The sequence below is a fragment of the Falco peregrinus genome, chromosome 4, assembly GCF_023634155.1.
Source record: "Falco peregrinus isolate bFalPer1 chromosome 4, bFalPer1.pri, whole genome shotgun sequence".
NCBI classification, from domain to species: domain Eukaryota; kingdom Metazoa; phylum Chordata; class Aves; order Falconiformes; family Falconidae; genus Falco; species Falco peregrinus.
Window position 1 is genome coordinate 35957157 of NC_073724.1, and position 27960 is coordinate 35985116.

The following is a 27960-nucleotide window of genomic DNA, read 5'->3' on the forward strand; positions in this document are numbered from 1 at the left end:
TCCTAATGTTAAAACACTTCATATACCTCAGTTATGTTTACATGACATTTCACTGGAATGTACTCATTTAGGTCTTTACACAGCCCCATTAGTGGTACCAGGTAGGCATAACTTAATCTGACCTGCCTAAAATGGAACTGTTACACATTTACTCCAAGTGGAAATTCTGAACAGTCTGTAGAAAAGTCTGAAGTTATTACAAAGCACCCATGTCTTTGTTATTTACAACATGCTAAAAATAACAGGCTGGAAAACTAAGTAGCACAATTACCCAAAAATACTCCTCTAGTAACAGGGTTTAAACACATTACATCACTACCAATCCAAGAAGTTGGAAACAATTTTTGTCAAACACAACAAGGTTTAAACAGAATTTTAGAAGACCTTTTTAGGACTACGATAAGCATCTATTCAAGATTTTTGTAAAGCACCTTTTATATTCATAGAAACATGATTAGTGATCAAAAAACCCTCTTTTCTTTTCAGGATTCTTGTATTCAACAGCAAAAAGATTCTATCTGAACTTTAGTACTCCAGGACTACTAGAAGGCAAATACAACCTGAGACAACAAATACTTTTCCCACTTGTGGCTCATGATCACAGCAGTTATCAAAAGGCAGTAAAGTCTAAGTAAAGATTCACAAAGACTTTGCGTGAAGGTGGTGCATGACATAGGGCCTGTAACACATCTGTTATTGCTAAGCTTCAAAAGCCTTTCCAACGTTACTACTCAGTCGAATTCTTCACTGCAGAGAATGTAATCCTGTGTTCAAAAACAGAATTGAAAGTCATATGTCAGCAGAGCTGGTGTTCAAGTAATTTGGTAGCTACTCAAACTTCCAAGTTTAAATCATGTTTATCTCAACCTCAGTGCAGTTGAGGGTGTCACACAGTACAGGTATTCCAATCAGCTTTTCACTTGTTAGCTCAACTTCCAATAGCAGTCTAAAGCAGACTGCAACAAATTTACAACAGATCAGCACATACACATACCCTTACGTGCTAATAAACTCCAACAGTTTCCTGTATCTTTCCTAAGAAAGTCTCTTAGTTTTCGTAGGCAAGAAAATAGAACATATACCTTCAAAGAAATATGAAGTGTCAGGTTTAAGGTAAAAAGCTTTGCTTTGTTTTGTTTTGTTTTTTCTTCCATTATGATTTTGAGTATTTAATAACCATGCCTTTCTTTTCTCATGTTTTTCTAAGTAGTACTTCCTTTCTCTGAAAAGGAGCAAACCAAAAACTATGACCACAACAAAAGCAGAAGTCAAGTCCACTCCACTATCTGGCTACTATGTACGTGGACAGCTCTGAACTGACATTAGCACCGATTAAGTAACACATACGCTTACAGGAAGGGTTGCTCTACGTCCTATCTGATATATTCTAGTATCCAGTATTAAATCTGTCAGATCACACTCTTTCTCAAGATGAGACAAGTTTAAGCAGTGCTGCTGTGATTTAAGAAATACTGCAATAAACTTACACTGTACAATCCCAGTGCAGTTCTGTCCACTACAGTAATGCTGCAGACCCCTTTTATTTTAAAAGGAAATTAATTTTCACTGACTACAAGAGCCAGCTGAAACTTCATTATCTACATCTACACTCACAGTACAGGATCTTCTGTAAAACATACTTTTCATAAATGACAAATATCATGCTTTGATAAACAATCTACCACTAGCATTCTCAAAGAAAACCTGACAGCAATCAAGTTGTACGTGTTTCTAGACAGCTCTCCTTTTCCCAGGAGGCAGGAAATGAAGAGCAGTAACGGAGGAGAACCACTACCAGAATAAACTGCAGTTAACCCCCCTGTGGAATAACAAATGACAGTATCCAAAAATCTGAAATAAAAGATAATAATTTTAAGAATTTAATTTAAATGAGTAAAGCCCTTCGCATCACCTCTCTTCAAATGAAAACTCATGGGTGAGCAGACTGAAGATCCATCATCAATACCTACAATGTTTTTCTACAATACTTTTACAATCTAAATAAATAACTTCTTCTATGCTTTTCTAACAATTCCTGATCATGTGTGGTGAGTAGAGATGGAACACTCAAAGTAATTTGCACCTATTGGCCAACTACAAATTTTATCAGAGTTCTCGTCTAAACACAAAAAATGGAAAACAAATTTCCATTCTCATTTTAAAGAGTTGAAGCTTCTAGCCTTTACAGTTACACAGATCCTTGAAAAGTCTATAAGAAACACAAAATAATTGTCTTGAGAAGCATGAACACACAATCATTCAGAACTCCTTGGATTGTATGGCTACACTACTGTGGAAATTTATTATTTTTCAGCCAATACCACAACATCCACTCCTGCTGCATCTAGGAGCCCAGCATTTTGTCCTGCCTATTCTGCTTGACCTGCCCACAACTCACTGCACATTTTCCACTCTAAGCAGACACAAACTGGCTGGAATACAATACTTGCTTCCCATGTTGCTCCATAGCAGCGGGCAGGTGGAGAAGCAAGTTGTTCAGAGAGCCAAGAGCTTACAGCACAGACTATACAGCTAAGATGCTCAGACAACAAGAACTCCCGCTGAGCCACAAGAGCCTAAGAAAGCAATCCTTCAAAGCTTCTTTCTTTCACAGCATGCACAGGCTAAGGCACATGCTGAGGTGCACTACACTACCAGCCTTACAAATACTGAAAGTTTACAGAGCAGAACACATCAAAAACCAACCCAAAGTCACAATGAAAGCAAGGAGCTTCATCTGTAACTTTCAAAGATGAGGACACCCAAACTCTACTTGAGGAGTATTTCACCAGCATGGAATGAATTTACATTGATACATACACGGCAGTTCTAACAGAAAAACCAAAGGATATTGTTGCAGAATTTGTTCTGCTGTGTTAACGCACAGATGACCTTGGGAGCCACTACTGAATCCTGGGGATTATGCAAAGCATGACTCAAGTCCTAAACAAGTGCACTACTCAGTTTTCCACACTTTTTACACACCCAAATTATATGTACAGAAAAACAGTATCTTTTAATCTTCCTTCCTTAAGCCATCTGCATACCCTGCAAATTCAAAAGTCATTACAAAAAAGTTCCATCTATCAACTGATGCCTCTTTTCTGAAAGAATGAGTAAAAAATTAGAACTACTATGGTGTTGATACTCCCCACAGATAACATTCTGTATATAAATATATATACACAAAAGGAAAACCATCTCACTACTGATATTTTTGAAGCACTAAATCACTTAAAGATACATGAATCATCAGTGATGAGAACCAATTGAAAAATAACAGGTCAATATGCACTATCCAGGAGTTTATAAATTATGTACTGATGCACACTTACGCAAGCACAATGTCTGCAGCAACTAAAATAATTCCTGAGTGAATTTCCAGAAAACAGGTTACCTGGAAGAGTTTTTCAGGCCTCATCAATTGCAAGTTAAAGAGTTTTATAACAGCAGCTGCACTTTGAAAGATCAGAGGAAAAACCCACCACAAAACATAGTAATAAATAAACCAGTTTATAAAAGTAACACTTCATAGGCATCGTGCTTCTATATGTCTTGCATAAATTCTTTCATCTTAAAAGATTATTATTTAAATTTTTAGATTACAAGGATGAGAAAACACAGATGGATTTAAGTACAGTCACATAAAGAACCTCAGTTTTTCCTCTGAACACAACACAAATGTAATCCTTAAATTTCACTGTCCTGACTTCTAAACAAATGCATGCTGATGTCTACAGATAAAAAGTGGATTTACTGAATGACGGTCGTATGAACTCAACCCAATATTTTTAAATTAATCAATTTTTTCTTCCTTGTTAACCTTGTTTGATCGAAGTGTTGAAGCAGAATTTTGGTCTCCAGATTCATAAATGCAGCACAAATTTTTTACTTAAGCACTCATAAGGCAATTCCTTCAAACACTTGCACTGGACTGACAGGCTTTTAGCCAAGAGGTAGAAAAGGATTCAGGGAAAGCTAGCAAACCTGGATGGTCTATTCTGTCTAAACATTGCAGGAACTGGAGTATGAAGATACCATGAAATTCAGGTGGACAAAACAGTAAAACACTATCAACTTCTTAATTATGAAATCTTCAGAACAGAAAAAAACAAAATTAACACAAATCAGGAAGCTGAAAAGAAAAATCAACATGCATAACATCTCCACCCAGCAAAAGTGATTTTGACTTTAGAGCCATTTAAACTCATTTGCAGTGAATATGAACTAGCAACTCCAATGAACACTTATACAATCCAAACTCATGACAGCAATTCCTAATTGTTACGTTTAAACATCAAACTCATTCCTGCTTATATTTGCTACTGGCATTCAGGCAGAAAAGTTCTAAGTAACACTGGTATCAATGCTACTCAGAACTTCATTCCTGTTCTGAGCCAAACAGAAGAGCAGTATCAGCGTGAATACCTCCCCTGAACAGCAATTTTCCTTATTTCTCTGGTAACCAATAGAGGGAGAACTGCGAAGAGCGAGCACACGAATTGAGGAACCAGAACAAGATAGGAAAATATAAAATTCAGTTTCATTAATCTAGATCAGTACAGAATTTTACTTTCAATAAAAACGGTAGGCTAAATAAAAATGAGATCATGTCCAAAAGAAAAATATGGTGTTCTTTAAATGGAAGAATAATAATAAAAGCCTAACGCTCATTTGTAGTAACTTTACTAAAATATACCATTTTGTTTTCAAAGCCATGCCAGACTAACTGGCTGGACAGCAGAGCTCTGAATCTGAGTAACGTTTTAGATTTTTTATTCTAAATGCATTTATTAAATGGAAAGAATTGTGAGTGAATCTTATGAATTATATTCCTTCTTGAGGTAATGTTAGCTACAGTTGAAATTACTTTTTCAGTTTTGTCATTGCCTTTTTCCTACTCATTTATTTGCTGAAGTTGGTCTCAAGAATAAGTTATTCCATCTTTTCTGGAGAGAAAAAAAAAAAAAAAAGAAAAAAAGAAAAAATCATCTGCTCTAGTCTGAAAAGCCTTTTAGAAGAGCACAGACCGTTCATGCTCAAAGCACAAAAAACCTTAGCATTACTAGGCTTGTTCTACAAAGTAGTATTACTAAAGTATACAGCAAACAAGAATACACAGAGTGCTTAGGAAGTATGACAGTTTTATATAGATCATGACTTTTATATCTATATAATTTAAAAAAATTAGTTGCTTATTAAGAACATGTATTAGGACATTTATGTTTTGTGACTACTTACTTCCGTATTCCTAAATTCAAGATGTCTTATAGTATGGAAATAATCCTACCAAAATGTCATCCAGGTATTGCACTCCAGTGTTCCTCTTTACCAGGCACAGTGCATAAGAGATTCTCAAAATAATCTATTATTTTCCCAACTGTGAAAATTATTTCATTGTACTACTACAACACAAAGATTTAAGCTGTATTTGAAACTATAGCCTATCTTTATTAAACCCTATATTTATAGCTATAATGTATAAAAACATTATTTATATGGCCCAAGAAAGATGATGAAAACATTCTACCTCTCACAAAAGTAAAATATCATCTATTTCATCTTCAGCACTCAAATTTAACTAGTCCAAAGCATTTATAATTGTTTGGGAATAAAAAAAAAAATCTTGAGCAAGTTAAGTCCCTAGAAACTCTCTTACTGCAAAAGGATTTCAAGTTTTTATTTACACATACATGTATATAAATTCAAAACTATTCAGTGAATTACATGTTAGTTGCAGTTTCTTGAATGAAGTTACCCTATAAGCAAGGACTGCTTAGGGGGTAATGTCAATTTACTTCTAGAATAGATGTGGACAAACTTCCACTGCCTCCAGAGCCATCTACAGACCTGGTTACAATTCTCCAAGGATGCCAAGATTTGGTGCATATGGGGCAGCATGAAAAAGCAGTGAGATCAGTTGTAGTGAATTACAACTCATACACAACTGAACAGCTTTCTCTACCTTTCTTCCCACTCCAGTCAACTCAGCTGAACTAACTGAACCTGCTAAAACAGTTAAAAAAGAAAAAAAAAATAGTTTAATAAGCCTACCCTGCACAATGGATGGCTCACTGAATAACACACCACTGTGGAAAGGAATTTAAAATGGTAAAAAGGGGAAAGGGATACAGGACCAGGAGCAACACCTCTCTCTCTTGAGCACAGGTAAGCCAGCTGATGAGTTAAAGCTGTAACAAAAATGCACTTTCACCTGAAGCAGAGTTAGAACACAAGAACCGAAGCTGTTCTTGTATGAACAGCACTAAATCAGGATGGGGATTTTGCCAAGTGTTGTCAGTACTGGAGTTAGAGAACATGACTGTGGCTCTGCAAGAAAGCTGTCAGCTGAGCTCAGAAGGTACACACACCACCAGCAAGAGGTCTGAACTGAAACTGTACTTCAACCTCCATGTCGCTTCCCCACAGGCCATGCAATGCTGTTCTCTACAAAAAAATCTTTCTGAAAACTGTGATGGGCCAACTGATTATAGGCAGCCAGTTCCTTATCACTGACAGAGCTATACCTTCCCACATCTCTGTTGACACATTGGTTACAATGGTTACAATTGGTTACAGCTTCCAAAGGCTACAGTACCCTCCATACACTGCATGCTGACAGTAAAACGTGAGAAGACAACAAAGGAATTAGTTCAGCCAACAGATTTAGGAAGTACTTTGTTAGACAAGGTATTAATATCTTTTAGTTTTAACCTAACACTGTGGTTTTAACAGATAAATATGATTTCAGCCGAAGTCTACATTACTACGTGACCACAGCCCAATTCCACTTCTGTATTTCAATACTCAAGCAGATGTAAAGTTGTATAATTACTGCGGTGCTTCCTACAATGCCACTGCAAACACAAAGAGAGACTGCTAAATAGCCACATTTTGTAAATAAGCTTGTATAAAACCATGAAATCTGAAGATGACGATTCAAATTAAGTTGCCTCAAACACAAGATTAACTAAACAAAAACATACTTTAACATCCCAACCCACACATACCTACTATTAAATCGGCATTTGCACCCAAGTATAGCCTTGTAAACATGCCTGGCACATGACCTGGCCGCAGATGCAATCAAGTAATCTCACCTCTAATCCTTGAGCAGCCTCTGGAACCACTGTTGGCTTAAATTCAAAGGTGCCCACACAGAATATTAAACTGACTGTAATAGTTTAGAGTCATCATGCTATTCTGACACTGGGAATAATAGAGAACAATTTTGTACACTATTTCCATTTATTTAACCATTCAAATAAAGAAAAGCAATTAACTCATCCCATATATGTCAGAACACACATCAGTCCAGCTGACTTCAGATTGCTCTTGCAGCAAAGGCACCAAACACTTTTATGGTAATGTGACACCTTTGTAAAGATTTGCTAGCTGGAAGATCTTAAATTCTCAAAGATAAGAGAAACCAAACTGTTATAAGTGTGAAGAGATCAATTTTTACTCACAACCATCTTCAGTCGCCCACTCGCACTGTTTAAACATGATGTATGACAAAAAAACCAAGGATAACTTTTCCCTGCAACTATGATTACATATAGCTAAGAACAACTATCCCACCTCACAAATCACAATAACCATTTGTTACAGAAGCTTTTTTTATTTACAGGGTGAGATATCCCACAGCTTTGGGACTCTATTGCTTCACAGAGTAGGAAAGACACGTACAATAGAGTTTAAAGACGTTCTGTCGGTTCATACAGATGTATTAAGTTCAACAAAGCAAAAGAAAAGCAGGCAATACCTAAAGTTGAGCTCAGCAGGCTGCTGTCACTGCTCTGAATGCCTGGCTATGTCACTAAGAACACAACACAACTCCATGGTTTGGCAAGCTGTCTTATGACGACCGCTCATTCACTTGCATAAAAGATCAACAGATTCATAAAGCTCCTGGAGAGTACGAAGGCAATGTGAAGCACAATAAAGGGGTATACAGAAAACTAAAAATAAAGCTGACAAGCTATTGCTGCTGACCACTGGTCTCTCATATTATGGTACAGTTATACAGGCTCACCTGACAGTTCCTGGTTCAATACCCCTGTCCATTTAGCCATACGGTAGTTAAACAGCCATATAATAGTTACACAGATGATGGCCTAGAACATCTTTGAGTACTAAAATGGAATGTAAATCATTAAAGCCAGCACGACGAGAATACTGTTATCTCACACTGATGAAATGGGAGTGTAGAGCAACGAAGACATTCCTTCTCTTGTGTTTTATTTTCATTAGTTTAAACTTAAGCAATAATCAGTTTTATCCATGTTTGAAACTCCACAGATTCCATAAATGAGGAATATTGTGATACAATGTTGTGTGTCTTCGTCACGCAAAAGCAGTGTGCAACTCTGAGGTAAGACGCACCTGGACGGAGGAAAACCATTTTTGCCACAACAGTGACACTGCCTAGGAACAGGACTCAAGCACAATAAGGTTTCATCTGTGGTCTGTGGGCAAGCATGTTATGACACAGGTTCTTGCTAAAAATCAAAAAGTCATAATCAATCACTATTCCCTCTTAGGCATGAATTTTGTGTTGCTTTGTGTGACATTTGCTTTTCTTTTCTCCATCACAGTCTACCATCCTTCTGAGCCACCAACATCTAAATGGATTAGTGTTATCTATTTACTGGGTTTCTTCTGCCATCTATAAGACAAAAAAAAAAAAAAAAAAAAAAAGTCACAGGAACAACATAAGCAATGCAGTGTTTACACAGATTACAAAAAACCCAAAATATCAGGCACTGAGACAGCAAGTTGTGAGGTGGAAAACAAGCCAGAAGTATTGCTCTGTTAGATCTAAAGATCTAACATTTGCGAAACAACTCACACATTATTTAATAACCTTGGTCATGATTAAATGTCTGTCCCTTAAAGGTAGGACTAGTATTTGAGAATAAGAGACCATATTTATTCCACTGCTCTGGAAGTAAAAGGAGTGAAAGTCATCCCTACCCTATATACAAGTCACACCTTCACAAAGCAGAATTTACTTTTAATAACTACATGATACTTTGCACCACAAGATATTAAAAACTGAAGACTGCTTAACTGGAATAATTACACCCATTCTAGCAAGTGGTTAAGAGGTTCTTGGCCAGTAATTCCCCACCAAGTACATCACAGAATCATAGAATGTTTGGGTTTGAAGGTAGCTTTAAAGATCATCTAATTCCAGCCCTCCTGCTGAGGACAGGGACACCTTCCACTACCCCAGATTGCTCAAAGCCCCATCCAACCTGGCCTTGAACACTTCTAATGAAGTCCTTCTAACGAGGAGGTATCCACTTCTCTGACCAGCCTGTTCCAGTGTCTCACAAGAAATTTTTTCCTTATGTCCAACCCAAACCTACCATCTTTCAGTTTAAAACCTCTGCCCCTCATCCTGTCACTACAGGCCTTGGTAAAAAGTCTCCCCCCGCCTTTCTCAAAAACCTGTGTCTCACTCCATGGCACAACCAGAATGAGCTCTTGCTACAGAACAAAGTTACAAGAAAATTAAGTTTTTAAGGCAGTGAGATAGTTCAGGAATGATGCTACTATGCAACAAATACTAATTTCCAGAAGAGTTCCGTGGAATACTAGGTGCAACTATAAGTTGTAAAACACAAGTGAGTTTGTATGCCTCACAGAAAATCCTGAGACTACCACAAGAATCATGTTAGTACCAAAAGCTATGAGGATGATGAATTGGCTTTCTTACCAAGACATACGATCTACAATTGACAGAAAGTTTATGAAATACAGACTGTGGCTGGAAAAAAACCTGCTGTGAACTAGCACACTGTCAGATTTCCTAATCCATAAATTCTAAGCGTTGGCCCTGCAAAAGGCAGTTTTAAAATGATATAGTTTTTTTTGACCATTATATCCTATTTTGGGAATCAAAATGAGCCAGAAAGGATACAAGAAAACGTTAAAGTGCATAGATACATAAAGCATGGGAAAATGTCTACTTGCAAATCTATGGATCATAAACTTCAGCTTTTTTAAAGTACAGTCGCCTATTCATATTTCCAGGTTTAACAATTACTAGAAGCTGAGGTTTATACTAGAAGGAAATGGAGCTAACAAAAAATACTGGGCTATTGTTCAATACACAAGTTGTTCCGGAAAGTGGGCTTCCTTCTCCGAAGTCTGAGATTAACATTTCTCAAAGAAGTAATGTCTCTGCATATTGCAATGGACAGTGTTACCTGCAACTCACCAATCTGAACCTCAATCAGCTCAACAGGAATTTAATGCTGTTCCAGCCTAAGAGATCTTTCATAGCTCCTACACAAGGTAAGTGATTCTCAGCATTAGCTCCTGCTCCTACATCACAAATTCATTGCCACACTTACAATTTGTTTCGAAGACATTCAGAACAGGCTTTGTTACAAGATACATTTACGCTAGTCAAAAAAACAATGAGCCCTTCCAGCAGAAACTTCACAAAATGAAACACTGTACTTGCTTTTGCATGAGTTCAGAGCAGTAAGTATTCACTAAAGCCAGAAGTTCCAAGAAGTCTGAAGACAACAGTTATGATTTTAAAAAAATATGAACCAAATTGTCATTTGTTTTACCCACACATAGCTTGTAAAATTTCAGATTTAACTATACTCATAGATCAACTATTACACATTCAAATAGCTATTCTCATAATAGGCCTAAATGTCTCCCTCATTTTTCTTCACCTTCTCACTTTGATTTGGGCTTCTCCCTGCTAAAAATGTTTGCTCTGAATAAATAAATTGCTAGCAATAAATTTGAAATAGACCATTGACCATTTACAGATTAAAAGCAGCAAAATCACATTAGTCATCCAAGCTTGCTGATATTTCCGTAAAAGGCACGCTACTGTACTTCATGCATTAGGGCTATACTATTTGTATTATTAACCGGTTATTTGATTTACTGGGGTGGCTCAGCAAACAATTTCATGGTGAAGTAAAAGCTTGACCATCCTCTCAGAGTTATCTGATGTTGCACAAGATCTACAGAACTTGTAGAAAATTCACTCTTTTTAGTCAGCCATGCTATGAATTAGCAATAGGACGAGTGATTTATGACAACAGAAACCTAAAAAAATAAAATTTAATTGTTTATGCTATCAAAGAAAAGTTGTACTATTTGATTTAAGCCATTCTTAAGGTACGAAGAGGAGAAAAAAGTTCTAAATCAACTGCTTAAACATCAGGTTTCCTGCTCCTGACAGACTTTTTGTGATGGCTAACAGTGTTGTAAACAATAGTTAAAAATGAATTCTCTGTTAAGTCTCTGATGACAGACAAACCTTGAAAATACTCTATATTGAATACACCGACTGAATCAAAGATTTCTGTTTTGTTGGTAACTGCATATACGGAAGAGTGTTACAGCATAGGATGCAGGCAATTTCTGTAACACACCCTGTATTAACTTTTTTCTGCATCAATGAAGAAGTGATTGCAAAACATATTTACACCTGTAAAGAAGCATTCATTTTCCCATAGAGATAAAAGGAGATACTAAATAGCATTAATTACAATTGAAATGACCTATGTGAATTTATTAGCAACCCATGCAACTGACAACAGTGCAAAAAACAACATCTACTGCAAAGATTGCCTGCACACTACATTCACTACAACATTTATACCCAAGACGACCAGTTGAAAAAAGAAAAGAAAACAGTACTGGGAAGTGCGAACACCAATGCATCACTGGTTTTAGTCAGTCTACTTACTGCTAACCCCTCCTCACTTTGGCCACCTTAAACCAGAAGAAAAACCCTTGATTAGAAAGAAGTGGAGCTGAGCAAGGGGATGAGAAAAATCTCATTTCAGGATCCCTGGCAAACACACTGATGGAGGATATGACTCTACACAAAGGAGGGAAACAGACAGGCACATGTAAACAGGAACAAGAAAGAAGACAGAAATAAGGAGAGAGCAGATACAGAAAAAACAAGGAAGAGACAGGAATCAATACAGAGCAATGCAAAAGATATCAATAATACATAGAAATACCATATACTTCCTACACAACAGAAATCATCAACTTTCACTTTTGAAGTTTTGAATTAAGCTCTGGTGGCCTGACTGTGTAAATTTCCTTGACGTGATTAACTGCTACAAAATACAGCAGACATGTTACACAGCATGCCTGTCTTTTCTATCCTTGCAGGAGAATTTGTTAAGCTAAGGAACCATAACGTGAACCTTGCCTGTTTTGTGGTATCTTCTGGCAAGTCCTTACATGAATACCCACCCATAAGGGTGCCACAAGAACAGGTCATATTAAGAGGTTACATATAACATTATATTAATTTTATCTACATGTGTTTATTCCAGTATAACTTATTAACACATTTAGGTTATCTATAATCATGCATGTGCATCTATAGGTGCTTCAATATGTGCCATAGTTGAGGAATTGCTATACACAATTTCTAGCAAAACAGAAAAGATTATCTTAAAATAAAAACATCACCTGCCACACACATGCATGTGTACATAGCTATTTTTCTATGTATATACACAAGTCATATAAGCCCTAGACTGAGCCTTTCCTCCCCCCTCCCCACCCACTACTTTTGCTTTTGGGGGCAGGGAGGGAAGCATGCCTTAAAATTAGATTTTTGTTTCTGCAACACGATTTGTTTTCTTTTAAGGACACATTTGTGTTCTACTAACATTATTTTAAGATGAAAAATTTTATCTCAGTTTAGCCCCAGACTGATTGTCTGGGGAGATGTGCCTTAGATACTACACAATGCAGACCTTTTGAAACGTTTTTGTTTTGCACTGGCTTCAGCATTCTCTACAAAGAATACTAATAGAACACATAAAAAGTCTGGTGGAAGAAAAGCCGTAAGTTTTCCTCTTTCCGTAAGTAATGTCTACGTTATACCTGTTGCAGCAAGAAATGATGGTAGTATAAGGTAATGTTTAAGCAACTAACACTCAGATAAAGCTGTAGATGCCCTATCTGTAGAACTGCTTCAATGGCAAAGCTCCATGAGGAAGTCTAGATATTTCAGACCCACTCGTTCCATAATCTTAGGCCAGAAACAGGACAAGGCCAAACAGATAATGGGAAGACCAGAATATGAATACAAATGTTCATCCTAAGATACATTGATACATTCCTGCCAAAATTCAAAGGACTTGAACAATATCCAGTAGCTTTACTTGTTAAAAGCTTTAGAGTGTCCTCTTCCTTACAGAGAGCCTGGCACCAAATCAGGTGTTTTAATACCTGAGAGGGCAGGCTAAGAAAGTACAGATAGCAGAAGTAAAAGGGCAGCCACCGACACTGAACTTTTCCACACATGACATTTCTACTTCATATTGCCAAATAACTCTCATGATTTTTCTAAGGATTTAACATTAAATTAGAACCTTTATGAATTACAATCACTTGGTCATTCACAGCTATGTAACAGCACAAACCAATTCTAAAGACCACACTTTACGACATGCTTTCAGTCATGACTTTGGTAGGTTAAGAGAAAACTGTTTTTGCATTCCTGACACCTCGGTTACTCAATGACATTGTCTGCAAAGGCAGGTTGTCAGTATTCAGGTCATCAGTCATAATATTTGTTTATTTTTGTTGGTCTGGTACCAGGCCAGAAAATTTCAGATCCAAGCGGTGAGATTAACACAATTCCTGGCTGGAGCATGCATGACTTTTACATACAGATGATATAAAAAGGCCAGTTTTGTGATGATGCAGCCCTCTTTCACAGAGCCTGTGATCACAAACTATAGCAGAACACATTAAACAACTTTGTGGCTTTATAAAATCAGGCTTACAGTATAAAAATTAAAGGGAAAGAAGTCTTTTACTACTAGCCAGTCTTTCCACAGTCGACACTGCATGGCTGCCTGATGACAAAGTTATGAGCAAATTTCACTTTCATCAGGTAGAGCTACAGAAAAAAAATGGTATAAATCTAAACATGACACAAAATGAATGAAACACACTTTCAGGAATAAGTAGTATTTGGCTTTTCAAAGCATTTCACCCTAAAGTCTGTATACGTATACACAATTTCAGTTTTTAAAATACCTTACATTTATTCTATATGACAGATATTCTTCAAAAGGGAAGTTCAACACGCATGTTAAACACTTAAAGCAATCAGCATCTCTCTAAAACCAGATCATTTCCACACTGATCTGCCCTCCTGTAGTCCATTAAGGTTGGTAGGATAATCTGTGCTGATTTCATTTCCCTTTTAGGAAGCTATCCTCATAATCCTGCTTTAGAAGAATAAAAAAAAAAGAGGGGGGCTCAAAGACAGCTTCAACTTAAAATAGTTACTAACTCATTCTACTCTTAAAGAGGTTTGGATTATTTCACTTCTCCAAAACAAGAAGATGCTGTCCAGCAGCTCAGGGTAGGTGCATCTTCTAAAAGTGCTGTCCTTTTTTATTTTACCAGACCTCTCTGCTCTTACGGGATTATATAGGCCTTGTGGATAACTTTGTAAAACAGTAGCAAAAGAACTACTTGAAACTTTCTTTACGCTACACTAAAATTGCTCTAGTATTTGTGCTGCACTCAGTGCTATTCACCTTCACAAGAACAGAAGGGTGCAACAGATAACCCATTCAATAGTCTGAGTAGTTGCAGATACAAGCTACAAAAATGTGTTTCTTTCACCTGATATGGTACAGAGGTTTCTTCGCTTAGATGCTGCAGCAAAGGAGGAGTGGTGAAAGAACTAACTTAATACCACACATCTCCCAATTTCTATACTGTAAAGAAGTGCCAGTGGCCACATGCTTTGTAGATAGTAATAAAGAGCACGCCCAGCTGTTCATTTAGACACTAAGAATATCAATCTGAAACACTGGTCTTTTGGTCCAACTCCCTGGGGTCTTGGAAGAGCACCATATGCCAAGACAACAGAGCAAGACAATCAAGTTATTTGTCTTCCTGCAAATCAAATGCAGCCTTGTATACAACAGGAGGTTAGACAGCAGAAAAATCTGAAGTTTAAAATAATTTGCACTCATCCCCCTGCCAGCCACACACACTGCCATCATATTCCCCTGAGGCCAGTAACTAACAAGACAAGTGTCTGCCCTAGACACAAGCAGCACAAAGTGACAGATTTGTACCTTTCAGAATAAAAAAAAAAGTTAAAAGTAAAAATGTTAAAATAACACTGTAATCTGATGCCTTGATTCTGAAATCATAGCGCAAGCAGTCACACTCTTTGCTTAACCAAACAGCCCAATGACTTCCTCAGATTTTTCACAAGCATTAAACAGAAACAAATCACAGCTCTAAGCACTTTCATGTCTTGGACTCAAGCATATGATTTGGGTTTTCTCTGTTTTTAGAGAAGAGGGACAGAGCTGAGAATCTTTGACATTTATACTACTGCTAAAGCACAAATCTTATTCAGAAGAGTATGTATTTTGGGTTTTGCGTCATTCTTCCCTTACAGAACAGAAAACAAAGCTACACTTCTGGACAATTAAACACTATTACTTTATTTTGAAACAGAATTCAAATCTACCTGAAAATTAGATATAAACATACTTCTAAAATGCATGAATATGCACATTTTAAGAATAATCCTGCTAAATAGGACTGTGTATTTAAAACTTATTTTTCAGTACCTGAATCGCCAGATGAGCTGAGCAATACTGTAACAGACCTGTTACATTAGACTACATACCACAGGCAGATTCTTTATTCCTTCCAATTGCTGGGGAAACATGCAAATTAAGCAGTCAGATATCTACTATAAGATGGCTAGTCCCTTTGATTCAGCATCAGGTTTAAAAAACAAAGATACTTTATCTTTTTAAAAAACCCTATAATACAAAGGTCAATGATTCTTACCTTAACAACTATTTCACATCACCAGTTTTCCATTATAGTAAACTAAATTCAGTACTGTTTAAATTCTGGGGGTTTTCTTGGCTAAAAAAAAAAAAAAAAAAAAAATGTAATATTTTTAAAACAGTATTTACCTGAGAACCACAATCACAAGAATCTTGTTACCAGATTTATATAGTAGTACAGCATTTTAGCAAACTTTTCCGCCAGGTAGGATTACTAGGTTCCATTCAGGGTAGACACAAGACCTTGGACACTGGAGGCCCACTAGTTCACCATTATTGTCTACAGAGTTTAATCTATGGAGTTACTCTTAATTCAGCTACCTTATTACATATTTAGTCTCATTTTCAAGTTAATTGAAAATAAATTTCACACAAATTTGAACACTTCTAAAAAAAATGTTCGTTCAACTCTGTTCATAATTGCTCAAATATGGGATCTCTATCACTTCGGTAGTTTGTCAGGTTTCTACACTCAACCGCTCACTTTGATCAGAAGAGCAACTTTCTACATATTTGAAAAGTAAATTAACTGGACACAGACAAAATTATCTTCTAATGAGACACTGCCTTTATAATAAACAAATTTACAAGTATATGTAAGAGTAAAGACATTATTTACTTAGTTATATATGCTCAATTCAACTGAACTGATTCCAGAACAGAGACTGCACATAAAGAAAAACATACATTTAAGGTACAAGTTCAAACACTGTAGTAATGACTATCTATTTATTTATGTCAAAGTATTCACATCTATACCAAACTTATCAATGATTGAACACCATCATGAAAGAATCATAACAAGCATGCTTAAATTGGACGAGGATTTTTAATTATTTATTGCAAAAAGCAACTTCTAAATTTCAAATTATTACTTTCAAATAGAAGCTGAAGAATTAAATGAAACCTCATTACTAGAATTCAAAATGACATGTTCCCAATTTACAGAATTGTTCATACAACTGCTTTTACCTAAATAAAATTGTACTTGCAAATGTATTTTACATTTCAACTCAGGTTTCAAATTACTAGTGTAAAACAAGTATGTCTCTTTAGAGAAGACTATATAATAGAATATACATAACCTAGGCTAGGCTGGAGGTCAGGAGAAAGACTGAACTTACTAGTAAATTCTGTAATATTAGAACTTCTGATTAAGGTGGTATTAAATGTTATTTCCAGAAAAAAAAAACAGGCAGAAGAAATCTTTAAACATCACAAGCACAAAATAATTCAGAGAAGGAAAAAAAACCAACCACCACACCAAAAATTACAACATAACTATACCCAAATATCAAACTTCTTATAAATTTTTTAACAGTGAGCCTGGGCTGCAGTCTACTTCCCTTCTATGCAGATACACAGAAATATGTAGTTACAAGGCAAAAGAAATATAGAACATCCAAATCCATCCATTTTTTCTCCGACATATGTTGTAACAACTGAAAACACCAAACAAACAATAGTAATAGCGAAAAAAAAGAAAAGGGGTTTGCTGATGTTGTTGAACTCTGAAAAACCCTGAAAACTGAAACAAGTAAGCATTAGGCACAAAAATCCCTTAACTTCAGGAAATCAGTTTTGGAGGGAAAAAACCCCCTCTTTATCCAGGGCAGTATTTATCAGTATAAAATGCTCAGCTATACAGAACAAACTATGGGTGTTTCCACAAGAAAAAATTATCACATAGGAAGTCTCATCTGACTCTTTCATAATCACTTCAAACCAGCAAAAATACAGTAAATCTGAAAAAAGAATTTGCTTCTCCTTTCCTTTGAATGCTTGCTCCTCCCAATGCACTAGCACAAATGTTTAGGGACCGAATGGCAAACTGAACACTACTGAAGCTAAACTTTGATTTACAAACTCTAAATACTAGCTCAGTCTGGATCAGCTCCTTGATTCACCTCAAAACCCCATGAAACCTTGTGCTGTAATCAGATACACAACATTGAGACATAAGCTGGCCACCAGAGGCGAGAGACAGAAATGTTAGATCAAAATGTCATGATGAGATCTCATCAGGAAGATCTCAAAAGCAGACTCTCCCTTCAGGTAAGACAGAAGTGGCTATTACAAATTAAGACTATGCCATTATAAAAGCACTTCAAGTTTGATGTCATTTAGCATATTTCCTTCTGGGACACACAGGCACCTCACAGTTGCAACCAACCATGCAACCAATAGTTCTGGTTGCAACCAACGTTATCTGGTCGGTGATACCTAATGTTTTAGACATTGAAGAAAAACAGGTGACATTTCTGGAAGTCTTCTTTTCAAGATCAAATGATAAAACAATCAGTATCCCTGTGAAATCCAAATGATCTACATTCAAGCAAGCCAGGAACCTAAATCCTGGAGAACGACTGATTGTTCCCAACTTCCCTGAAAACCTTCCTGATTCTTCATATTCTTTTTTATTTGGAAGAATTACAAAGAGTTCTTAGCCTTGATCACAGGAAAAACAAAGCTATGGGTCCAAATGACCCAAATAACAGGGCAAACAATGCGAAATACCTATACTGTGCTTGAATAATGCTAGTGTTTTAATATGAGATGCATAGAAATTATATGAATTTAATCTGGTGTCACGAAAGAATTAAAACAAACACCTAAAAAGAAGTCTGCAATCCTCACAGATCCCTCCTGAAAAGTTATTCAGCAGAATGTTTTACAATTACATTAATATATTCAGGAGTTATTCATCTTAGAATATCTGTGACTCACTTCATAAAACTAACACAAATTACATGTACTCAAATACATGCATAATAACGGCCTATAATTCAATCTTGAGGTTTACACCTTAGTCAACTCATTTAATGTTTAAGCATTTTTTTCATAGCTAGCAATGTAACTAACCATTAAAGTACCCCTAGTTAAATACTGTTTAATACAAATGCAATACAACTATTTTACTGCTTTTTATGAACACACTCCTGAAATAACCACAATACTTTCTGAATATTGCAAAAAATCTAGCAATTTTTTAGAGTACCTATCTAATGGATAGTCTTTCTAGTAGCATTCTGTCATGCTATACATACTACCAGGTAAACAAGCAACTTAAGATGCCCATACTACATAACAGGGGATCATTGCTACTCACGAACAAATAATCCGAAACATCGAGTTCTTCTAATTGTTTGACATTTCTCCTAGTTTGGTAAAAAAATTAAATTTTACAATTATGTAACATGTTTACATAATTCACAAATTTCACTATACAAAGAAATAGCTTGCCCTACAAGTATACCATACACTTGCTGCAAAACCAAAACAAACTCCCAAAAAAACCAAAGTGCAGTAGAAAAAAAAACAAACAGACAAAAGAAAGGCTTAAGCAAGTCCAAATGCATTCCCCCTAAACATGTAGAGTTTTCATTTTTTGAACAGACTAAATAGCCTGTACCATAAATAGTTTCATTTAAAAATTAGTGCGGCTTGCATAAGCACACGGCAGTCATCTTAACCGTTTTTACTGATGGCAATTCAACCAACAGTGACACAAGAAGTATATAAACATGTTCCACTCAGAAAGCAGCATTTAGAGTCTAATTCAAAATATCAGTAGCTTTTACTGTAATCTACTACTAAAAAGTTTAAACTAAAATATTCTACAAATGGACAAGTGGATACAGTAAACTAATGATTATAGGCAGGCAAATTTATTCAGAGTCGCCCCAAAGCAAAAATTTGCCACTGTCATGAGACCAAAACTTTTACTGTGAGACACGTTTGTACTTTCTTCAATCTGTGTTCTATCACATAATAAAAACATAACAAAAAGAGATACTAAAATGTTATGTCATGACTACTTTTTTCCCTCATGAATGAAAGACTATGAATCAAAGAAAAATACTAAAACCTTCTCTTTTTTTTTTTCCCCCGCCTCTTTTTTTGGCTCTCTAAGTATTTATGAAACCCTTACCTTTTGGACCTTTCAAAACCCAAAAGACACTAAAAGAACTTTTTAGACTTCTTTTACAGAAAGACGGACTAAACAATGATTATGATGTAGATTTTAACAAGGAAGAAGGAGGGGTGGGGGATAAGACAGAAGGGGAAAAGACTGGGGTTTTTTCTTGTTTGGTTTTGTGGGCTTTTTTTAACTGAATTCAGAGAAGAATAGAGCCGAACAGCTTTTGAAATTTTCCTGCCAGTTCCCTAACACCACTTCCCTTTCATCCAGTTCTTAGAGATATCAAGTCTGTGAACAACAATCCACACAGGGACTGCTTCAGTGAGTCCAAGACTGGCAATAAAAAGCTCTGTCCACCTTCCTCAACCACCAGAAGAGTAAGCAGAATGATCTTCTCTTTGTGAAGATATGGATTCCTTAAAAGGTGAGAGAAGTAGGAGCTCTCCCCTCCCCTTTTCTGTTGTTTCTAGGAGGGGAATTCTCTATCAGACTGGAAACACCAGTCCACTAATGCTGTGTTTTGACCTCTTACTAAGCAGATGTACATGAGAACAAAGTGCATCAGGACTTCTGAAAATTAGAAGTCCAGAACTGGACTGTACAAATAGGAAACAAACAACACACGCCTCCGTGCCCTGATGACATCTTGGTAACATACGCTCTTAGGAGACCTGTCATATATTTTTGCTACAACTTTTGCAGAAAGTGGTCTCAGTTAGGGAAAAGCAGCTTTCAAGTGACTGGGTGTTGCTCCAGAAACAGAAGTCCTGTTCATCACAGTACCAGCAATGTCTGTGTTGTTGGTACTAGCACCTCACTGAGTAACAATAGGAAAGACCAGTGAAGATCCCTCAATGTCCACATTACTATAGGAAGCTGTCAACCAGTTAATGGTACTAAAAATATCAAGACCTCCTGTACAGAGTTGCTGAGAGCAATTTTCCTGTTTGTCTTTGAAAAAACTTAAAGCTGTCCTCTACAGAAGCCACTAATTCATCTCCTTCTCATAGACCCCTGCTTCCTAGATGAATGAACTCTATTTCAACACTTGCGTGAGTTTTTTACTTTTTTTAAAATATAGTAGATAACTTCTGAAGACAGATTGAAAAAGCTGATCTTATTTCAGTCTCTCTTAGGCCTAAGGCTACCTTCAGCCTCATTTACCTCAACTCCCGAATCTGGAAAAGGACTGGCAGGTAGGACATTTACTTGACTTGGAACTTTCTCTAAAGCAAAAACATTTACTGTATCTAGAGAAAGGGCTTCAAAAGCAGAGGCAGATTTCATTTAAGGGGGTCTACATTCTGCCATTTATAAACTTAACTCTGCTGCAACAGATACCGTAGAAACTGCTTTCCCTTTCTCTTCCTTTAAACTGGATATTCCAAGTAAACAATAGTAAAAGAATATATTTATTACAGAAAGTGCTAATAAGCTCAAACCAACACAGAAGGAAACTGGATGTGAACAGGGACTTACCTCACAGTCACCACCTGCTACTGAAACCAGTACACATTGAAGGCTAACATCTTCAGTATGAAAGCAAGAGAAAGTACAAAACTGTATACATCATCCTGCACAATTATTCAAAACGCTCATAACACATGAAGCATTTTCAGACCAACAGTGAGATCTGTTTTGAAACACCTCTATAAAACATTGATGCTCATGAAAGAAGGAACACCAAACAAGGTTTTATAACCACATTTTCAAAATGCTGTCCTAACAGCAGGAAACCAGGCAGAGATCCGAACTAAAGTAACTCTTACCCCATGGTATCCATTTGAAACTTACAAATGAATTGCAAAACCCATGCTCATCTAAAAAAGCACTGACAAATATGTCTCTTTCTGAACACAATTTCATATGAGTGTTCTGAGTTCAGTTACACTTACTCAGCAATTCCAAGATTATTCAAGTCACATCTGTACACTACCAGATCACCTAGCAACTAAAACCTGATTTGTACCAGAAAAGGGCATATAGTGGCATTTCAGCAGAACTACCCAGAAAATAATAGTTTTTACCACCTTCAGGTCAGTGCTAAGAAGAAAAATGGTACTTGATGTAGAAAAGCTTGCTAGTAGAAATTTATCCTAATAACATTTTTTGATCAAGTATGAAGCAACTGAGTGAAATTGTGCCAAATTAACACTTTGCCTTATCTGGACGTGCAATTTCTGATCTGACATCAACAGGATTACAATGAAAATTACTATTCCGTCAAGAAAATCTTAAGAATTTAATGAAATAAGGGCAGCAGATACATTTCAACAGCAATACTCTACAAAAGACCTAGCACCTGTCTTACTACTTCTGCAAGCTGATCTTCAAGAACATCAACATGAAACCCAAGTTCTACATTTCCTTCATAACTTGCACAATGTCCAGGTAAAAAAAAACACTCTACCACCACCATCAAACCCAAACCCAACAACCAACCAAAACCCAACAACCCCCTCTACTTGCTCTGAACTGTTATTGATCCCATGCCCAATGCCAAAACCCAAAGAAAACAAGACCATTACTCTTTCAAGTGTTAGGAATAAATGTCCACAGCTTGAGTCAAGCCAAAGTACATAAAGCTCCCACAGAACAATAAGAATTATACTTCAAGGTTTATACCAATGTAACAATTGCTATGACATACATAGAACAAAACAAGCCTTTCACCAGCTGTATTCAGGAAGTTGTGACATTGTAAACCAGTACAAATTGTTCAAACAGATGTGACTTCAGGACAAATTACCTTAGAGCATAACCAAGGAAGGGAAAGCTGCAGTGAGATTAAAATACTAGCACTGCTGTGGTTCTTGTTATTGAATCTGATAAACAATCAAGGCATCCAATTTTTTTTCTGCCACAACATCCAAGAAAATACTGACAGTATCATTTTTTTTCTAAAAGTATCCCTAGAACAACCATGATTTCACAGAAATTGATCCACTTTTCAAATTAATATACATTTTGTGGATATGCAATTTGATTTGAAAACATACTGCATCTAGAACATGACTGATTTAACATAATCTGATGAAAGGTGTTTTTAAGAAAACATTCTTAATTATCCACCAGCAAGCCCACATGCAGGTAGGTAAACATCTATAATTAAGCTCTGACAATCAGGTTGCTGAATACTATTATAGCAGAAGGACCTTTATCTCTATTCTTTGTTCTTTATCTTCACTCTGCTTACAAAGCCACCCTGCTTTATACAACCCTCTGAAAAGAGCAAAGGGTGAACTAGTTTTCCTTACAATAGAGCTAGGTTAGGAAGAAACCTGGTAATGCACTGAAGATGTTTTTAAAACACCACTACTTTAAATTCAGGCCCTGAATAAAACAAACCCCACCTGGAATTCAAGAACTAATGCTTATTGAGAACACAAAGCTGTATATAACCTTACAAAGATTTTCCACTTTTATACTGTAGTGCTATGCTGGCTGTTATGAAAGAGTACTTGAAGAACATTCAATGTAGTAATCAATGGGGTGTAAGAATACTGAAATGTTAATTCCAGTCTGGCATTAAGCTGAGACACACACAGAGTGTGATCTATCTAGCATAATTAATCTTCAAAAAGAGAAAAAGAACAAGAAAAAAAACAACCATTAAGAACTTGCTGCCCATCTTGATCAGTCTGGTTTATTAGTGGTATTGTAACTTTGTTTCACCGTCTTGTAACATACTGAATTTTGCCAGATGTATTTCAGCTTCTCATGTTGATAAAAAGGTATTAGTGATGTTTTTTCTGGTAGTTGTGCACATGAGTCTCCTGGATACTAATACCACAGTGCCACCTTTTCAGCACTGACTGACACACCACCAAAGTCACTGACCAATTATCCACCTCATACAGAGTAAGAGATACTCGGAACGGATACTCAGTACCACAGAACCATCTGCACTTTCAGGTCAGATTTACATCATTTGTCTGAAGCTGCAGAGACAAATTTGCATAGTATTACTAGCATATGCACAAATTGAAAGCCTTTCAAAGGACAACTTCGATACTTCAAGGTTTGGCAGAGTACAAGAACCTATTCTAGAATGTTTTCAACCAACACCTTCAACATTTGCATACATGAGTCTAAACAAGTATTTCAAAACTCTCATCCTTCCATTTAGAAAGAATGCTCCACACATGTGAATTGGCACCATGACATCACCACACATTCAATCTCAACAAGACGATTCCTGGTCTTTCACAAGAACATGACAGCTGATATCACCCTTCAGACAACATTTTAGTCTACTGTGCCCATAAAGAAAAAACATTTTACAGAAAATGTACATTATATAGATAACTGAAGGAGAGCTCCAACTTGCAAAAAGGGCCAAATAATACCAGAAACGTTTGGCAGGGATTTGAAAGTAATATCCTAATATCAGTTTATTGCACTGGGCAGCACCACCAATTTCCAGTTTAGCTTTATTTTTCTGTTTCAGTGAAGACAGTAATAGGGACAGGAAAAAATATTGCAAAACCACAAGTCACATATTTCTACCTTGTAACTTAAAAACACTTAAAACTTAAAAAAACGTGCTTACGAAAAAGTTTGAGGCTTTGCATAAACTCTCTCTTAGTTTCAGTCTCCATTTGTCACCTGCCTTTTAAATGTACCATGTAACAAAAATAACTTTTTCACTGCAAATACCTTTACTTCCATTCATGTGGGCAACATAGGTACACATACACCAGGCACTGCACCTACTTCAGCTCACAGCAGTGGAAAGAGCAGTCTACAGACACTCCTAGAACAAAATGTCATACTATAGTTGAGTTGAATGACTACACATACATGAGAGACTTGACATTATCCAAACTTTATTAGATTTGATAATTTACTTAATGTTTGGATCATCGCTAAAATATTTTTTGCGTTAAAGAAGTAAATCAAAGCCTTTTGCTTGTGTTGTTAGCAATTTTGCTACAACATTGCCACTGTAAAAGTAAAAAGCTGAATTATCATTCCACTTGAAGATACAGCTCTTTGAAAAATAATAAATACGCAACTTAAGAAGATGTTTTATTGAGTTATGTATTGCAGTACATAAAAAAACCTAACTCTGACCCTAACCAAGAATACTTCTGCAGGTCATACTTTCAGGCTACTTATGCTATTTAAAAAAACATACAAAATGAATCATCACAGGTTTAAAGTCAGGAGAAGGTATCTACAGACCAGTGCAACCAAAAACTTAACTTCATTTACGTACTACATGATTTTTGAGGGGGGACAGAAACAGGCAAGCTAGTACCAGATAACCTTAAGAATCACATTAATGTATTCTCTTGGATGACATGAAAGAAACCCTTTACCACTAGGTTTAACATTTACCATTACTCCTTTACAACTCAATGGACAGACATCAGCACAGAAATACCACCAAAGTTGGGTGGAAAAGAGGACACACTTTCACAACACCTATTCAACCCATCTTGTCTTCATCAAGATAACAACTAATGGAAGGAAAAAGGAGCCTAGATGAGATCCAGGAAACAGCAAGAGAGTGGACACAGAACTCACAATACCCTCTTTACATTTAACTGTAATCACTTACGCTAAAGGTTATACCCAAGCCAGATAAAAATACATCATAAAAGTATAGTTTCAAAATAAGCATCAATCACACCCAGCTCACTGTACCTAAACGATTTAAGGTTAAAGGCAGACTTAAATGCTGTCTTTATTATCCTTTACTAATGCGTGTAAAATGTGATACGTTAATAATTTTATGGATGAACTGAGACAGTCTATGTATACATTAATAGAGGCTGTTACGGCATTTTTCAGATTGCTGTTATCAACTGACACCCTTCACAAGACAGGACAAAGGGCAGGCTTTAACAAATGTTGTGAAATACTTTATTTTTAAGAAGCCTGTTCCTCTCTCAGTACTAAGAGGAAATGAATTTAACATTTCTTCTTTTTAAATGAAATATGTTAACTGAAAATATACTTGAGAAGGGGCAGAAGAAAGTACTGCTCTTCTCACACATCTGGGAAAACAAAGCTATCAGAACAGACACTGACCTTCAACCACGCAGGCTTTACCTGTAAGTTTTAGGAGTTCTTTGATACTAAGCCCTCTGAAATCAGAACTGGCCAAGTGGACCTACTACAGAACATAAGCCTATAAACAACTACGACTCAATTTTATGACAGTGAACACCAGCACTAAAAATAACAGATGCCTATCAATACATCAGCAGAACTGGGTTCACCTATCCACTCTCAGTATTTATTTAGAATGGATGAAGAGGGAGAAAGGAAAGCTACCCTACAACATTAAGCTGAAAAATCTTGAAATGTAATTATAAAAGCATTACAAATAGCCATCTTTTTAGCCAGTTGTTTATTTAGCTAATATTTACTGTATTCATCAGCTATAAAGATATTAACAGACTACCAACAGCATCTTCACATTAGTTACCACTGAAACCTTCTAAGACAGTTTAAGCATATTTGCCTGAACGTAGTGTCTTGCTCAAAGTTTTTCAATTAACTTCCAGTGTGGCATACCTGGGACATTCCATTTTTTTGGTGACAGGGATTTCCTAGCAAACTCCAAAATATAGTTAGTGTCAAGCCATGTAAGCAATTGCTTTCATCTCCCTGCTTTCTCCTTGCTAAAGCAAGGGAAAGAGCAGCCAACATCACGTTACACATCATGTTTGAATGAGGGGAAAACACACCAACTGCATAGTCAAATGCTAACACTGGAACAGTATCAAACCATAAATAAGAGTAGCAGCCTTCCACCATATTCACCGACATCAAAAAACAAACCAAAAGAAAATCCGAGCTGTTCTTGCCGGCAGCCAACACAAGCAATCGGTAAGATCTCAAACCTGACCCGAAGACAAGACTCTGGCCAGAGCACAACTAAGGCCTCGCTACCTTTGGGGGCCTTCTATCTCCAGAGCCAAGCCACAACAGCAGCAGCATCATACTGCAGACAACACGTCAAAGAGGCAGCGGCAGCTCTTTCACCTGTGAAATTATTTGCTGCTTTTATTTTTCACACAGCAAGGGCAGCATCTGTGGCCCAGCAGACACCGCAGCCGCTGCCGATCGGCTGCCCGCACGGGATCCCCGGGCAGCCAACCCACCCCCCTCTCCCGAAGGGCTCCAGAAACAAACCCCAAAGTTTTCTCCGCTCGGTGCGTGGGAGTGCGGCAGCAAAACAAGCGGCAGGATCAACACGGGCACCCTCCCGTCACCGCACCCCCGCCCCCGCGCAGCCCGCGCCCGGCGGAGCCCCCCGCCCCGCTCCCGGGGCAGCCCGTCTCCACCCGCACCGCCGACGGGGCGGCCGCCGGCTCCAGCCCGCTCCCACCCCGCCTCTCCCTCGGCCGGGGGGGTTAGGGGTCACCCCAACGGGGCTGGGGGGGGGGGGCACGGAGGTGTCACCCCCCTACTCCGCCCTGAGCCTCCCTCCCTGACTGGGCGCCCCCGGCAGCGGGGCAGCCCTGCCCGCCCCCGAATACCTCCCCCTCGCCCGTGTCCCCGTCCCGTCCCCCCTCCCCCGCCCCGGGGCCTGCCCCCTCACCGTGCTGCGCTGGGGGCTCGGCTTCAGCGGCGGCGGCTGCATGCCCACCCGCCCGCCCGCCCGGCCCCTCGCCTCTGCCCCGGGCCTCCGGGACGGCGACCGTACCGGGGGAGGGGGGGGCGGGGGGGGACACACGGGAGGCGCCCCGCGCGGGCCCCCCCCGCTCCTCCTGGGCACAAACCGGTTGGGGGGGGAGGAGGGGGGAGAGAGGCGCGTGCCCCCCCCGGTGAGGGCGCGCGGAGGCGGGGGGGGGGGGCGTTCGCCGGGCGGCACCGGCTTTCCGCGAGAGGGGAGGGGGGGAGAGGGGGAGGGGGCCCGGAGCGCGCCGCGCGGCCGGGAAGCGCTTCCGGGATAGGCGGGACGCGCCGCACGCTCAGTGCGGGGCGCTGAGGCCGCCGGGCGCGCGGCGGGGGGAGGGGCCCGGCCTGCGCCGACCAGGCTCCGACATGGCGCGGCCCGCGCGCCGGCCGCCCCCACACCCTCGCGAGATTTGGCGGCGCGGCGCGGGGCGGGGCGGGGGTTTGAACGCGCGCGGTAGCGGACCGTAGCGGGGGCAGTGCGGGCGGGCGGGCGGGCGCTCGGCCGGGGGACCCCTTGTATCCCCGTCCCCCACGGCGTCCCGGGGC

The 27960-nt window shown here is 38.3% G+C and overlaps 1 protein-coding gene across 5 annotated transcripts in view; it reads right to left on the minus strand.

Moving 5' to 3' along the window:
• TAB3 (TGF-beta activated kinase 1 (MAP3K7) binding protein 3) overlaps positions 1-27585 on the minus strand; it is a 47758-nt gene extending 20173 nt beyond the window's left edge. For 2 of the 5 annotated variants that reach the window (XM_055802083.1, XM_055802082.1), the window contains exon 1: positions 27335-27576. The gene's annotated coding sequence lies outside the window, so the exon portion shown is untranslated. Of the gene's footprint in view, positions 1-15852; positions 15934-27334 lie in introns of all 5 variants that reach the window. The other 3 variants (XM_055802080.1, XR_008746853.1, XM_055802079.1) reach the window with 3 other exon arrangements.
• Positions 27586-27960: the final 375 nt, after the last annotated feature.